General features: G+C 38.5%; 1 long non-coding RNA gene across 1 annotated transcript; it reads left to right on the top strand.

The window, feature by feature from the left end:
- The first annotated feature begins 137 nt into the window (after positions 1-137).
- LOC106035341 (uncharacterized) lies at positions 138-15,550 on the top strand. Its single transcript, XR_001206710.3, has 3 exons — positions 138-226; positions 13,139-13,252; positions 15,090-15,550. It is a non-coding gene; the product is annotated as an uncharacterized lncRNA (long non-coding RNA).
- Positions 15,551-16,937: the final 1,387 nt, after the last annotated feature.

The following is a 16,937-nucleotide window of genomic DNA, read 5'->3' as shown; positions in this document are numbered from 1 at the left end:
TCAGCTGCTCTCGCAAGGGCTGCTGGCCCCTGGTGACTCCTTTGGCTGCCGTGAATGGCCTTGGTGCAAGAAAATCCCTGCATGCTGCAATCCCCAGATCTGCTCTAGAATGCATCTGTCCCAGAACCGATCACGTTGGCGAGTAGCTTGCATGCTTTTTCTGATGGACTACCCAGCAGGACAAACAGATCAAAGACTACCCTAAGCCATGGTCTTCTCAATGAAAGTACTTGTTTTGTTTTGTTTGTTTGTTTGTTTCCCTGTACAGGTACTGGTATAAGAAGTACATACAGCCCATACATGAAATAGAAGAGTCAGACCTCCCTCTCCTAAATTTGGCTGAAATAAATCAAATATCCGAGGGAAACAAAAACAAACAGATGAATAGACAAAAAGGAATTACAATCCAGTTGGGATCGATTTTCTGAAATTATGCCAGGGGGTGGGGAGGTGAGGAGGAGGCAAGGGGTGGAGAGAAAGGGGATATGGTGTGGTGGGTGGGAGGAAGGAATTTAAAGAACTGATGTTCCTAACCTGGGATTCTGAGTGGAAAGTCAGGGGAGTTGCTGACATGAACTGTATTACCTTTAACCAGCTAAGTCTGCTGTTTAATTTGCTTTGGGAAATTCAGGGATGTATGAGCCCAAGGCCCCTTTCTTAAACAAAGTATTAAGCGCCATTTCCCCCAGATCTATTATACTTTATTTACAGGTGTATTTATTATTTTAAAATAAATAAATAGAAACTGAAGTCTGTAAGCTCTGTTGAAACACAATGCATTATAAATATAGATATAAAAGGAAATGTACAAAAATTAGTAATTCATTAAACAGTATTTAGCAAACGTATTTCATATAATGCACTCAGGAAAATGAACTGTATTCAGCTAAAGATGTTAAAAGGGGAAAATATATTAAAAATAATCAATAGAGATGTGCCACAAATTCTGGAACAAATATCTAATCTTTTTTCTGAAATGTTTATGTCTTTCCTTTTTACTTAATACAGTACAGTATCCACACCTAGGGAATGCACTTTACGATTATATGTAGCCTTGTGTAAAGGATTATTTCCCTGATTAACCCTTGGAAATATTTGTGACAAGTAACAAATATACACCTTTTGTTTCCCCTCTGACTCTGGAGAAGAATTGATTTACAACAGTTTTAGATCATCATCCAGGTATTCTCAATTGTATGGCCTTCATGGCCCATCTGTGCCTTTGAACTCTCTAAACGTCAGTTTTGAGCAGCTCCCTGAAAAATGTGAATTGCAGTAATTAACTACTAAGGGATCTACAACAATGGTTTATTCTTATGTGGTTGTAGCTGCATTATTATTATTATTATTTTAAATGCTACACATTTTACATAAAAGACTATTTTTCTTGATTCTATTTGACACAGTAAAACAGTGTTTTCTCTCATAACATTTTTTCCCCAGAAATTCCCTGTTTAATTGGTCTTTAATTATTGCACAATTATTCTGTAATTAATTTGATTTGCATTCACATATTTAATAGCTGGAAATATTCCATATATTTTAGGTGAAATTTTTGAAAATTAATTTTGATGAGTAGTGTTAAAGCAGTTCACCTAGAGTTACAGTGCACTCCACATCATTTGGAATTATTATTATTATTTTTGTTTAAGTTGTAAGATTACTTTTAAAGAGGTTCTTTACTCTGAATCCTCTGAAACTGTTGAACAGTCTCTGCAAGCAGTAATTTAAACACAGTTGTTTACTTTTTGCTTGCCTGAAATTTTGGGGCCCTTGTGTTCATCTCCTCTCTTTATGCCAGCACTAATACAAACAGATTCATAGGATGGGCAGATCTGCACGGAGATAACAACATCAATCACATCTCATGCTTCAGCATTTCAGCCACCCAAACTTTCAAAAACTTTCTCCAGAACAAAACTACATGGATATATTCTGGCTCTGTTTTGATTATCTACTCATTCCTGGACCCCTGCAATCCCTTCCTTCTGAAATAATAGAAATGAAGTAATGGCTGGGGCAGATAAGGGACATGATGAAAAACACTTTTCTAAATGCTTTGGTGGCATCTGGTACTGACAGCTCAGAGACTGGCAGACCACAAGATTTGAGGTCAGGAGGGTAAATGTCCTCCCTGTCAGATTGCAGTGAGTCAGAATGGTGTTCCTTTCAGTTCAGGATATTTTTTTTTCTTGGTGAGAATATCTAGTTGTATCCTCCCCAGGCAATTTCCAACTGAAGGAAGACACTTCTAAAACTGGCAACCAGCTTTATGCCTTCTGTGATCTGCCTGAAAATATATGTTAGTTGCCTGGCAGTGCTTTAGATTAAATACATTAGATTAGACTTTGAAGTGAACATAGGATGCTTCATTAAAATTTAGTGTTTGCAGTACACAGGAGACATTAGTTTACACTACTCAGGACATTTCAGGTACAGGAGAAGTGTTTCCTTCATTTCTTTTCTCCTTTCTTTTCTTCAGTATTCAACATGAACAGGAAAAATAATGTAGGAAATTCCTATTTAGATTCTCCTGAGACATTGTCATCTAACTCAATGGAAAGGAACAGAGTCAGAAATTTTATCTAGTTGGGCTTCCCTAGTAATTTTTCCTTTCAAAAATTTCTGCAAAATGTACCAGAATAAAAAACTTCTAGTCAAATCAATTTAGGCTGTAACTTTACATCCTGGGAGGAAAAAAAGTTATAATCCCTCCACACAGTGACTTAATAGGAAGTAAAACATCAACTACAACTTCTGGTCTATTAACGAAAGTACAAAAGTAATGGCTTGACAAATGAGAAGAGGTGTAATTTCTAAATAAGATGTGGTGTCAGAAATACTGCAATTGTAGCTGCCAGGAAGGAAAAGGAGAAATGGGGACACACTACAGTATTGATTCTAGTAACAAATTATATACAGCTTCTGATGAGACATAGAAAAAGTTGTAACCACAAATACACACTCAAAGAAATATGTGAGCCACATCCAGGGAAATAAATAAAGCCATTCCAGTGGGCACTCACTATCAGTTTTATCTCATTTTATTTGATCATTATTCTTCTTCAATGTGTATAAGAAAAAAGGAAGAGTTTGCTTCATACAAAGGTTACAAAGATGTAGTGAGGGTTCCTGAAATTGAATGTTTGTGGTTGTAGACATGCAGCCTGCTTCTCCCCCACCCCACTCCCCCATCATTTGGTATATAGGGAGGTGTAGATACAAATTAATTTAGGTTTGCCATAAGAAGAACACAAGGTAGTCATTAAGATCTTTGAGTGGGAAAGAGGACAGGTAGTTCTCACAAAAGCAGAGACAATGAAACAACAGAATACTTGAGATCTGAATTGGTCTTCTCAGCTGCACTGGCGGTTTGTTGTAAAACAGAACAAAACCCTGAACATGCAACAGCTCTTTACCAGCAAACAACTGAGTTTGGAATCATGAAGAGTTTACATCTTCAACACACAAGCAGGTGTGACGTCTTACTCCATAAGTGGCTTTGTTGGTCTGAAATAGGAGAGAAAATAATGTGTAAAAATAGCATAACTGTCCCTTAGGAATATATCTCAATCCAAATGTAAATTCTATGGAAATTGTAAATTGAAGTCAGTGGGGTGACAGATGAGGGAAGAAATTACAGCAGTATTTCTGTTTTTTTTTTTTTTTTTTTTTTTTTTTTTTTCCAGGACAACGATGAAATAGTTCTACTGCAGTAGAGGTAGATTTGACCATTATTTAATAACTTTTCCTAAAAATTGTGCATATATTTTCATTGGCTAAGCTTAACATACATAGTCTTTCTCTATTTGTTCTAAATGTTGATTTAATATAGTGCATTTGCTTTGACACTACATTTTCACTAAACTTCAATGCTAAAAATACTGAATGGATTGAAGGAATTAGCATATCTATTTGAAGTAGTATTTGTGGAGAAGAAAAAAACAGAATATTTGATTTTCAATAAAACTTCTTGTAAAATTAGAATTTGTATAAACTGGTTACTAGCTTTTTGAAAATAAGAAAAAACAATTTAAAAATATGAAATTGAAGTATAAACTGGAGCAGGGGAGAGTAAACTAGCAAGAAAATAGTGGTCATTATACTATATATTATCAACAGACTCCCATAAATACAATCCTAGTATCTAAAATTAAACACATCATATACAGGGGGATGAAAAAGAATTATTGGTTTATTCTGGGTTGGTTGGTATACCCAAGTCAGAGGCATGTATTTTCAATCTCCTATTCTCATTGCTGACTGCATATTTTATTTTCTTGTCTTAATGCAATTGTTATTTGTGGCCCAGTATTTTCAAATGAGATTTACTATTCCCTCGTCATTACTCTGACATTGGGGAACACAAACATTTTGTGATGTGAATTGCTAGTGTGAAAATAAAAAATACAAAATGAACTATTACCATTTTGAAAATCATTTTGTAGGAAACTTGTAAGAGTTCTATGGGTGTAGAAGACAGATCCTGCTGAAGGAGTTGGCAATTCTTGATTGTTACAACTGTTGAGTCAGCTGTGTTTTTAAACAATCATATGAAATAAACACAAATACAGTATTCTATCACTTCTATACAGGACAAAATACAGCATACCACATGCATTTTAGATTTTACTTTGAATTCAGGTATAAGGAAAAATGTAATATTTAAAAGTCTATGCATATTTACAACAGAATATGTATACAGCATAGTCAAAACTAAACTGAAGTAACCAAAAATCTCTCATTTCATGTTTTACTTGTTGTTTCAGTGTTATAAATTTACAAATAAACAAACCAGGTACTATGTGAAGAGATCTTTGTTCAGTTTAGCACTAGAGTTTCATTACGACAGAAGCCAATGCGATTGGCTCTGGGGCAAACGCGTTGTGCAGCAGAGTGGGCGATCGAGGCGACCAGGGCTTTTTTTCGGCATCGAGGCCACTCGAAGCAGCCGAGGGAGCCGCCAGGACCCGGCAGCCCTCGCGAGGGTGGCTGACGAGGCGTAGGCAGAGCCAGCAGCGCCCCCTCCCCTGACGTTCAAAAGCAGCCTCAAAGGAGCCCGGCGACCAGGACGGGCAAACAGGGTGGGGTTTGTCAGTTCGCTCAGGCCGGGCAGAGCATTCTGCCTCGCTCACAAGAACAGCTCATCTACTGGCTCTCCACCTATAGGTAAACCGCCATGGTCTACACTAGGCAGAAAGCTCTTGCTAGAAAGTCTGTGGCCACCCAGACTGAGTGTCCACTCAAAAATGCGGCAGTTCGGGTCTCTGGATGCACGGAGTGCCTAAGCCTGTTGCTGCCATCTGAGGGAGACAGAAACACCATGTGCGTGAGGTGTGAGCAGGTGGATGACCTGCTCAGCCTGGTGGCAGAGCTCAAGGAGGAGGTGGAGAGGTTGAGGGCCATCAGGGAGTGTGAGTGGGATATAGACTGGTGGAGCAACTCCCTGCAAGGCCTGAAGGAAAGGCACCGGGGTGAGACACCCCAAACAGTGGTGGACCCCCTGCCCTGTCGCTGTTGAGCAGAGAGAGGGGACTTAGGAGATGAGGAGGAATGGAAACAGGTCCCTGCTCAGTGTCACAGGCAACCCCCCTCCCTCCTGGCCCCGCCTTCCCAGGTGCCCTTACACAACAGGTTTGAGGCCTTGGAGCTTGAGAGACTGGTGGGTGAGGATGAGGTGAGAAATCTACCCAGGAGGATGCCTAGGACATCTCCTGGGTAGATCCTAAGTTGACTAAGATCCTTAGATCCTAAGTCGACTCCACGCATCAAGACTGCCTCCACTAAGAAAGAAAGAAGGGTGATTGTTGTAGGCGACTCCCTTCTCAGGGGAACAGAGGGCCCTATTCGTTGGCCTGACCCTACCCTAGGGAAGTCTGCTGCCTCCCTGGGGCCAGGGTCAGGGACGTTGCCAGAAACCTTCCCAACCTGGTTCGCCCCTCTGATTATTATCCCTTTTTGATAGTCCAGGCTGGCAGTGATGATTTTGCAGAAAGAAGCCTGAAGGCTATCAAACAGGGCTTTAGGGGACTGGGACGATTAGTAGATGGAGCGGGAGTTCAGGTAGTGTTTTCCTCCATCCCTACAGTGGCAGGGAGGGGTACAGAGAGGACAAGGACTTTTTTATATATATATATAGTAAACTAGATTATTTAATTTAAGATTTTAAAGCTGGTTGTCCAAACTTAGGCTGCTTAGACAATTTTCTCTTTATTGACAAGTGATTCCTCTCATTGAAAAATAGGGGAGATTAATCCTCTATATGTACCTTCTTTTCTTCACAAATGAAGCCTGTAGTAATTACCTCAAAATTAGTGGTCAAAATGTTAGATTCCTGTAATTAAGTACCTTAAATCTCTCTTTATTTGAGATAGCTTAACTCAAAATTTTGATTCTCTGAAGTTAACAATGTTAGTGGTTAGATTAGCAAAGATCAGGAGATGATTATATCCTGTATGAGTTTAATTTTTACTTGAATCAGTATTTGTCAGTACTTACTTGTCATAGAAATGTTCATTTTTTTCTGTGCAGTAGCTCAGATACATCAAAATTAAAATGTAGACTAGAAATTACAAGAGATATATGGGCAAACAACATCCTGATACTTCTAAGAACTCTGCTCTGATCTGTCTCCAGAGAGAGTATAATGATGTAAAATACTCTTTATCATGGTGGGCCTGGCTGCATGGTAGTACTAGAATGTCTGGATCATGAAAAACAAAGGGGTGGATTCTGAAAGATATTATATTTGACTTTACCTAGTGTCTTTGTGTTGGTCAGCAGAAATGAGCAATCATAAAGGACTGCAAAAGGATTAAAAAACAAAACAAAACAAAAACCAACCAAGCCTACTGATCCTGCTGGGGAGACACCTACAATAAAAGGTTTTATTTGTTTGAGACTGATTTAGGTTTAAGATTTTATTTATTTATTTATTTGTTTATTAATTACAAGTGCTTAAGTGCTGCTTTGGATCAGGTACTGCACATTTAGCACCTAGGTTGAGCCCATCAGGGTTGATAACTAGCTTCCATTCCAGAAGTAAGACCAGATTAAATGCAGAATGATCTTCAAAAATTGTCCAGTAAATATAACGCTTCCTGCATATGGAAATCTGTTTTTTTATATGTGGTGACATAAGCTGGGGAATTAATTGTAACCACCCCAGAACTGTAATTTTGGTTTGGTTATTGTTACTGTGTTGTGCCTTGGATACTTCCCAGTTCTTTGCCTCAGTTTTCCTGCCTGTAAGATTTGGAGATAAGTGAGACCTAATTAGCTGTTTGTATAGCACTGTGGAAATGTGACCTGCTGCACTGCTATTAGTATGACTGCCTAAGAACTACTGTAAAAACCAGCTTAGTGAAATCAAAAGTGTTTTTGTATCTTGCATTTATGTGTACTAGTCCCTCTACAAGACCTGAAAGGGATTATCAGCTATTCCTAGGTTAATTGGCTTCCATGGCATCCTTCTTTCTGAGTCTTGAAGGGATATACTGTCTGCAAATCCAAATCCCCAGATGCATTTTAGCAACTAATATGGTAAGTGAATCAGCTGGTTTTTATTAGTTATTCAAGCAGTCTGATTGGTTTTACTCAGCTAGAATGGTCTAAACCAAATGGCAGCTGTTTTTGCATGTTTTCTCTGCAGATGTCATTTTAATATCTAACATTAGAGCTATGTATACCTCCCACAGGCTAATACTGGAATTCTTCAGCTGCAGATTTGCAAGCATTTCAGACACCTTCTGTGCTTAAGTATCTTTGTAGAAGAATAAAAATAATTAAAAAGGTCCTACAAATTAGAATGTCATTCTTCAGAGTTGTAGGAGGGTGGCAATGCTTCCCTAGTTTTGTGTGTTGGACAGAGAAGAGCAGTTGTCATCACATACTTTTACTTCAGTTCACTTTCCAGCACCATTCAAAATGATCTGATATGCATTGTGTTATTTGACCAATTGTAACATCCTTACAAATGTTTTCAATAGCTACAAGAACTTTTCAATAGTGGAAAAAAATGTTTGAAGGGAAGTTAGACTCCTAACTGCCTTTAAATACCTAAGCCTTGGTCTCATTTTCTAGCTATTCAGCCAAAATTATCTTTCCAGAATGCCAAATTATTGAGTTGCCAAACATCAGATGGACTTTGTTTATTCATTGGGGCATGAAATCACATTGTTTCTAAACCTATGAAGCTGTTATTCAAAAATAAGTCTGTAAAACTTGTTATGAAGAAAATGTGAGGCATAGATTGACTATGAAAAAATTATAGGATTTCAAAAGCTGAAATCTTGGAGAAAGCAGCACTGTACACACAGATTTCTATAACGAGATTTAGTATTTGATCACAGGATACTACAGTATGAGTTACATGCTTTATTTTTTAAACTACAAAATTAATTTTTTTAAATAAACCATTTATGAAAAGAAACAGCCATAAACTTGATAAGACTATGTGCTCTGGACTGCCAGAAGATAGTGTATAACTATTCACAATTAAACACACAGACAATGTTTATGTTGTCTGCTGAATTTATCAAGTGATCTTTATAGAAATGGAGATGAGTGGTTCTAGTAGTTCATTTAGGGTTAGTGCTGCGCCAGAACAGTAGAGATTCTTTCAAGTGTTGTAACCTCTACAGCTATTTTATCTTTTGCTTCATAGTTAGCTCTTGGTTTATATTAACCTTACCACTGGAAACATTGCTATATATCATTCAACACGAAGAGAACAGGGACTTTGGAAAATGTACACAGACCTGTGTATTCTTATCAAAGATCAAATAGAGAAAAAGATACCCACAAGTGAGAAATTCTGGGTATTCTTTAGCTTGTGATTATAACAAACTAACATATAACCTACCTGTGTAGGCAGCAAGCACTCAGTGGCATTCTGGTGCTGGTGGTAAAGATAAAATTGATCCTATCAGCGACCCATTGTTTGGGGAAAGTGGGGAGAGGGGTATTAAGGATTTTAATTTGTCATTTACTTTTCCTGTAGTTAAACTTATTATTTTTTTTTCCCTAAGATTAGTTATAGCAAATTACAGGACAGACCAGTATAGTAAACAGAGTATATGGATTAGATATAAAGATCCAGTGGCAGTGGGAAGTAGAGCTATCTAATGGCAAGAATCAGAGAAAACCTTTGCAATGGAAAATGAATGCTTCATACCATGAATATATGAATATAAGTGTTAAAAATACAAAGGTGCCAACACCACACATGCATAAAAGCATCTGTTCGTTATCATATACAGGGTATAATAACAAGGAAAATTTTCTGTCATATGCAGGGTTGACCACAGGAAAACGTTGGGCTTGTTTTTTACAATGTTTTTAGAGAACAGAACAGAAAGAAAAGTGATAGAAACGATACCTCCTCTCCGCTCTGCTTCGCTCCCCTCCCCTCCCCTCTTCCCCTCCCCTCTTCCCCTTCCCCTTCCCCTTCCCCTTCCCCTTCCCCTTCCCTTTTTTTTTCTTTTCTTTTTTCTTTTTCTTTCCTTAATTAATTAATATTCTGTAATTCTTCAGGTGCATTTTGCTTTTTTTACACTTACAATTTTATTGTACAAACACAGACCTTGAGAATAAATGTTTCTTTACCTTTCTGTCTATTTATCTGTTTATACACGCTCACATTTCATTAAGCACTAAGCTGCTATTTGATTAATGAGTTGTATAAGATGGTACTATTTCACTGATGATGTAAAAGACATCCTATATAAGACGATATTATTCTACCAGGTATGCATGTACATTTAGGGATTTTTAGTCTTTCATTTTCTGAAAGAGGGAGAGGGAAGGCTGACCAAATAACATCAGTAACACTACCACCTTGAAAGCCTGAGAGCAACGTGAAGAACTTATACAATGAACCATTAAATGCAGAGAATCCCCCAGCTGATACTTCCAGTCTTGTTGATCATAAATTATTTTATCATGTTGCTTGGCATGTGACTCATCATATCACAACATGATGCACTGAAAATAGCTCACTGCAGTATAATATATCAAACATGGAGCAGCACAGGAGGAAATTGATGCATCTCATCCTAATGAAATATAGTTTTTTTCTATCCATTTTGTTAATTAGTGAAGTACCCAAGATCTAATTACGAATGTATCTTTAATATGCTTGCTTCACCCTGCACATCATGGACGTACCATGATAATTAGCTACGTACAACTAAATAGAAGTTGTTATGTCCTCTGGTGTTGCACTGCAGAATCTTTAATTCTGTGGTTAGGATATTTTAATTGCCTGATGAATTTTATTTAAAATTACTTATATCAATTCTTCCCTCCAATTCTTAATTTAGCTTTGGAAAATCTATTATGAATGTCATGTTATGAATTTTATCTAACACATCTTTCAAATATGTTCTGAACATATATTGACCCACTAAATTGACAAGCCAGTCTCTCCTGTGTCATCTGAGCTGCCACATCCTACAAAGATGAAGAAACAGTCTTCATGAACAATCATCTCTGTTAAGGAAACATGAGGGGAAAACTGTTTTGCTCCTTTGATATATAGAAACTATGGACTAGAGATCAGTTCTGGGGTGCTTTGGAAGTCTACTATCACTGTCAGTAGGTAGTGCTCTGCATGTTACGTCAGATAGCTGAGTACCAAAGCAAAAGTTGTTTTGGTTGCAAAGCCAATATGATTTTCTGTACTCCTTGCATTAGCTCCCAAGTTTCTTCTAGTGTCCAGGATTGAACAGCACACAGCTAAGTGGGGCAGGGAAGAGATCATCTCTCTGGGAATTGGAAAGAGAGGATCTTTCTTTTTTTACTACCCAGTGTGAGAAACAGGAGAATATATTGCATTTTAAAACTCCGTAACAATGAGGCAGAGCTGGCATAACATCTGGCAGGAAAAATGTGTGTGTGTGTGTGTGGAAAATGTAGTAAGAAGATTTCTCTGAAAACTCAATGTAGGCAAATACCAATCTGATTCAAATTTTAAATGCCTCAGGAACCTTTTGAATTCAAAATGCTTTAAAAAGGTAGGCTAATATAATAGTTCTATTATGCCTGAGAACTTGAAAGCAGAGACAACAGCAGAATTCAGATCTCATGTTCACTGTAGTAGTAGGATGTAGCACTCACATAAAAGAAGCAAGATGTGTTTATAAAAATGTCTTTTGACTCATTAAGCTTTTGTGCCTTTTTATAGTTATAAATAAAGAAAAGTCAGTGTATCCTAATACAAGAGGATTTTTTTTAAAGGAGAACACAGATGATTAGAAAACTAAGATGATCATCTATTAAAGGTAGAACAAAGAAACAGTAATGCAGTACGTTAAATACAAGAGACAGCTATCATAAATACATTCTTATTCAATACTTGAAAATATATCTATTTCTCAAACTCATCCTTAAATAGCAATTTTGGCATAACTTTTCTACTATTACACATAGATTTTTAGTGTCTATAAAATTATAATCTCTGTGTTCATATATTTATAATAACAGCTATTAGGTAAAATTAATAAGTCAGCTGCTAGTACCCATAGGATTTGATTGTTATTTTCAAGGAAGAAGCTGAAAATTTAGTATCCTGAATTGGTCCTTGGTCAATTAATTCTGTTTAACTTCAAGTGAATGTATTTTCATAGTTAAGTGGCCATCTCTCAGTTTAAGACCTGTCTTTCAAAGCTAATGAACACAGGAACAGAAGAATTGGAGTTAGAAAAAGAGAGGATATCATGCACATTCCTCTAGATACTGTACTTTCACTGAAAATAATATTTGAATTGGAGTGTGCCCATGTTGTTATAATTTTTAATGAGGAAAAGGAATGGTCAACAGAAATATAGCTTTTGTATGAACTACTAGAGATTACTGCAGTTCATGCTCTCCCTTAACTAGGAAACAGGTACCTTATCCATTGATTTCTAAATTGCCTTTTGATAGAATGGTGAAATGAGTTCAAATTCTTTGTCCTTGTGTCTTTTTTTTTTTTTTTTTTTTTGAGAACTGAACTTTACAGTAGAGGGAAAAAAAGAAAATCTGGCTTGGAATGTAGGCAAAGTAAAGTGATGTCATTGAGAAACCAAGATGGGAGCTGTTATTGGAAGATAATGTGGGAAGTGAGTGAGAAGTGTAATCCTTGATCACCCTAAACAAACACATGGCATAGTGCTTGCTCATATAGTTATGAAATTCTGGTTTCTAAGTAAAGAATTTTAGTCTTGTCATTACATCTCCTCTTCATAACTTCTCTCCCACTGAATGACAGCTTTTTAATTTCACTGCCTAGTATTTAGTAAGTCTTTCCTAATACACGAACAGTTTATCCTGCAGCCAAAGAAAAGGTTTATTGCATTCATAGGAGCAAAAGTATACTAAGCAGGAGTTAATAAACATTAGCTTGTTTTAAATTTAGACGTAAGCACAGTAAATAATAATAATATTTGTAAACACATTTTTGCACCTTATGGCCCTCCAAAGAAATTGTAATGCCCTTGCTGTGAATAAGCTTCCCACCTTATGTGTCTTAGTAGACTGTGAAAGGCCCCAGTCATGGTCTGTTATGACTGTTGTCAACTTTCTATGAGAACCTGCAATGTAATCTGAATGTTGGCACCTGGTGTCTCTATTGTTAGAATGTAAAATTTGAAATTCATTGGATATTAAGGTGTTTAAAATATGGATATATGTTGAAACCAGAACTATAAACAGTGCACTGAAGATCAGTTGCTGTTTGCTGAAAATATACAGCCTTTAAGAAAAGAAGTCACGAAGGTACTGCTTACTCACTGAAGGTGTATCATGTGGCTTCTAAGGACTAACTGCTTTGAATGTACGGTGATTATAACAAAAATGAGTAGGAAACTATTAATGAAGGGTGTTGTTAATAAAAGTCAGTCTAGTTAAATCAGTTCTGGATTTTAAACTGGTCCAGTTTATCAATCTTATAATCACAGAGATTTGTAGGATCTTGATACATATTTAGCATATATTCAGTTGCTGCAATACCTATTTATTTATTAAAAATATTTTCAGTAGTTTTAGCCCCACATGCTGTACTTACAAAATAGATCTCTGCAAGATTTTAGTCTGTCTCTGACCTCAGTCTTCATATTGCAAAGATAAACAAGCCAAGTCTCATTTCCTTTTCTGTTAGGGCCGCAGGCAGATATTGAAGCATCTGAATAAGCCCTGGCCTGGGGTTAAGCTGACTGTACAGGACATGAGAAACTATGACATGAGAAATTGCCGAGCATGACAGATAAACACGGTAAGAAGCCAGCAAGTTACAGATAGTGCTGTGAGGGCTGCAAGGGATGCTTGGGTCTCACAGATTATTAAGGGGGAGTTAAGTGAAAAAGGGCTGAACATCACAAGCAACTGAAGGTGAGCACTGGGGACCTTCTCGGAGAGAAAAGTCTTGCAAGATAAACAGCACCTAAGTAGCCACATCAGTAGGAACATAAGAGAATATAAGACTGAGATTACCTAGGCAGAACAGTATGAGAAATACCATATTTGTATATGGATGTAGCAAAACTGATCTTAAAGGGAAGAAAAAAAGAAAAAAAAATAATCAGGGAGTTGCTTTATTTGGGTCAGGGCTGCAGTGAAGAAAGATTGGCAAAAAGAAGGGTAAGTGAATAGGAAAAAGGATAATTAAATATGCAAATAATGTATTCAGGAATGTCCAGGGATATCTCCTGTGTTCCACTGCAGCTGAAGGAGGACAATAAAGCAAATTTGTTCCAACCATAACACATGCTAAACGTACTTCCATAATCAGGAGGACTTTGGGAAATGGGGTGTGGTGTCTCCTAGCAGGGAAAAACCTGGGATATAATAACAATATAATTGAGCATAATGATATCAGAGTGTCCATACCTGTTCTAGGCTTGAAAACATCAGCATTCTCCTAAGCATTCTTTGACACTTTTGGTCTTCTCTATTATGGTAGATGCCTAATATCACAGTTCTGCTAGCTATTGCTTATGGAACTTCATGTTTCCTGGTATTAATCAGACTCACACATGACATTCTAGACATGTTTTACAATGATAATTTATACTTTTCCTGTTGTATCTATTTGAATTTGTTTTAAACACAGACTTGACTTTTCAACCAATATCTCAACAAATTCTAGAAACTCAAGGGTAAATTAAAATATAACATATGGTGATCTTCTGACACCTATAATAGAGTTAACATCTAGGATCCTGTTTCTGTCATAACACAAAAGCTCTTTCAGGCATGGAATTATTCAAGAGCTTACCAATTCTAAAATTTCATATGTCAAAAATCAAGAAACATCTAGGCTTCTTTCTCTTTCATGCAATGGGTGTTAAAATAAGAGTGAAACAGAGAGAAAATAGCTAATTTCTCTTGTATCTATGATTCAATTAAAGATAATAAAGAAGTTTTAAGAGAATAAAACTCCTCTAAAGGACAATAAGTGTGAGTGCATATTTCCCTTGGGAAGTGCTTTGTTTATGATGTGCTCAGGTATATTGATCTTTCAACAACAACAACAACAACAAAACAGTTGATTTGATTTGTCCCAGGGCAGTAATTATACTCAAAGAGGAAAAAGTGAACATGTATTTACAGCTAATGAACTGTATGATAGGCTTATTATTCCAATTTCCACAATGTTTTCTAGAAAACTTTATAGTGAACTCAGTATTTGTTTCTTCATACTGTATCACAAGCAAAAAGAATACATTCTACCTTCTCCAAACCATCACTATGTCACTCTTCATTGTGAAAATAGCAGTTGAATTTGAGACTCAGATTCAGAATAGAAAATGTGTTTGCTGTAATTCCAACTTGAAATTTTAACTTTATTCCTTATTTTTATTAACACAGTATAAACACCCACGGACCCCATATTTGCTGAGTAGGTCAGATTCTTTCTGGATAATTTGCCATAGTCCAATAAAATGTACTGATTTTTTTTTCAGTGTTGGCATGCAAAGCTAAGTTGCTTTTGTAACTATAGATCAGCTTGGTCCAGGTTCAGTGTTAAAACAAAATAGATTTCTTTGGTAAATGTTATTGGTAAGGAAATATGTTTTCAGTCAAATGCTTTTTTTTTTTTGTCTTCTCAGGTTAAGAGAAATTGATAGATGAGGCGCATAATGTTTGCAAAAGTCAGTGAAGAAAAAGGCATGGAAAAAGTAAAAGATTTTTATGACTTCATAGAATCATAGAGTGGCTTGGATTGGAAGGAACATAAAAGATCATGTAAGCCCAAAACCCTGCCGTAGGCCAGGATGCCACCCACAATAACAGGTTGCCCAGGTTGACCCATCCAACCTGGTCTTCACCATCTCCAGGATCGGGACATCCACAGCCTCTCTGGGCAACCAGTTCGAGTGCCTCACCACCCTCTGAGTGAAGAATTTCCTCCTAAATCTAATCTAAATCTCCGCTCTTTTAGTTTAAAGACATTCCCCGTTGTCCTGTCATTGTCTGCCTATGGAAAAAAAAAAGTCACGCTTCATCTTTGTGGTGGTTTTACTCGGGTAGGCAGCCAAGCTCCACCACAAATGCTCTCTCACTCCCCCTCCTCAAAGAAGGGGGAGAAAAATACGATGCAAAGGGCTAAATGATTGAGATAAGGACGGGGAGATCACTCAACAATTATTGTGACGGGCAAAACAGACTCAGAGTAGGTGGATAGTAAGATTAATTGCCTATTACTAACAAGCTAGAGAAGTGAGAAACAAAGGAAAGAAACCAAAAGCACTTTCCCCCCATCTGCCCTCTTCCACCTCCTCCCCCCAAGCGGTGCAGGGGAACGGGAGTTATGGTCAGTCTATAGCGCTTCTTCTCCACTGCGCCTTCGCGGTCACTCTCGTCCCCTGTGCTGTGGGATCCCTCCCACGGTATGCTGTCCTTCCCGAACTGATCCTGCAGGTACTGCCCACAAGCAGCAGCTCTTCAAGAACTGCTCCAACATGGCTCCATACCACGGGGTCCATCCCCCAGGAGCAAACTGCTCCAGCACGGGTCCCCCACAGGCAGCAGCTCCTCCCAGACCCCCTGCTCCTGCGTGGGCTCCTCTCCACGGGCTGCAGCTCCGGCCCGGGGCCTGCTCCTGCGGGGGCTCTCCATGGGCCGCAGCCTCCTCCAGGCCACATCCCCGTGCTCCACCAGGGGCTCCTCCACGGGCTGCAGTGTGGAGATCTGCTGCATGTGGGACCCATGGGCTGCAGGGGGACAGCCTGCTCCACCAGGGGCCTCTCCACAGGCCGCAGAGGAACTGCTGCTGCGTGCCTGAAGCACCTCCTGCCCTCCTTCTGCACTGACCTTGGGGTCTGCAGGGCTGATTCTCACTCCTTGCTCTCCCAACTGCTGTTGTTGTTGTTGTTTTCCCTTTCTTGAATCTGCTCTCTCAGAGGTGTAAACAACATCGCTCACTGGCTCATCTCTGGCCAGCAGCACCTCCCTTTGGAGCTGGCTGAAACAGGCCCTTATCTAACATGGGGTAGCTGCTAGATTCTTCTCACAGAGGCCACCTCTGCAGGTCCCCACTACCAAAACTTTGCCACGTAAGCCCAATGTGAAAATGAGAGTGATGTTTCCCTTTTTCGAGTCACCCGGGACATCACCTGACTGCCAGGACTTTTCAAATATGACGGAGAGAGGCTTGGCAACTACCTCAGCCAGTTCCCTTAGGACCCTGGGATGCACGTCATCAGGTCCCTTAGACTCGTACCTGTTCAGTTTTATCAGGTGGTCTTGAACCTGCTCTTTGTTTACAGATGGAGGGACTTTGCTCCCCCAGCCCCTGCCTCAAGGTTCAGGGACTTGAGAGACATGGTAAGCCTGGCTGGCAGTCAAGACTGAGGCAAAGAACTTGTTGAATGCCTAAGCCTTCTCCATTTCTGTCATTACAGTTCTCCCTTCTCATCCATCAGACGGGGTACACTCTCCTTGGCCTTTCTCTTCTG

Source organism: Anser cygnoides, chromosome 3, assembly GCF_040182565.1.
Source record: "Anser cygnoides isolate HZ-2024a breed goose chromosome 3, Taihu_goose_T2T_genome, whole genome shotgun sequence".
NCBI lineage: Eukaryota > Metazoa > Chordata > Aves > Anseriformes > Anatidae > Anser > Anser cygnoides.
The sequence above is the reverse complement of the archived record's forward strand: the minus strand, read 5'-3'. Positions and strand labels throughout refer to the sequence as shown.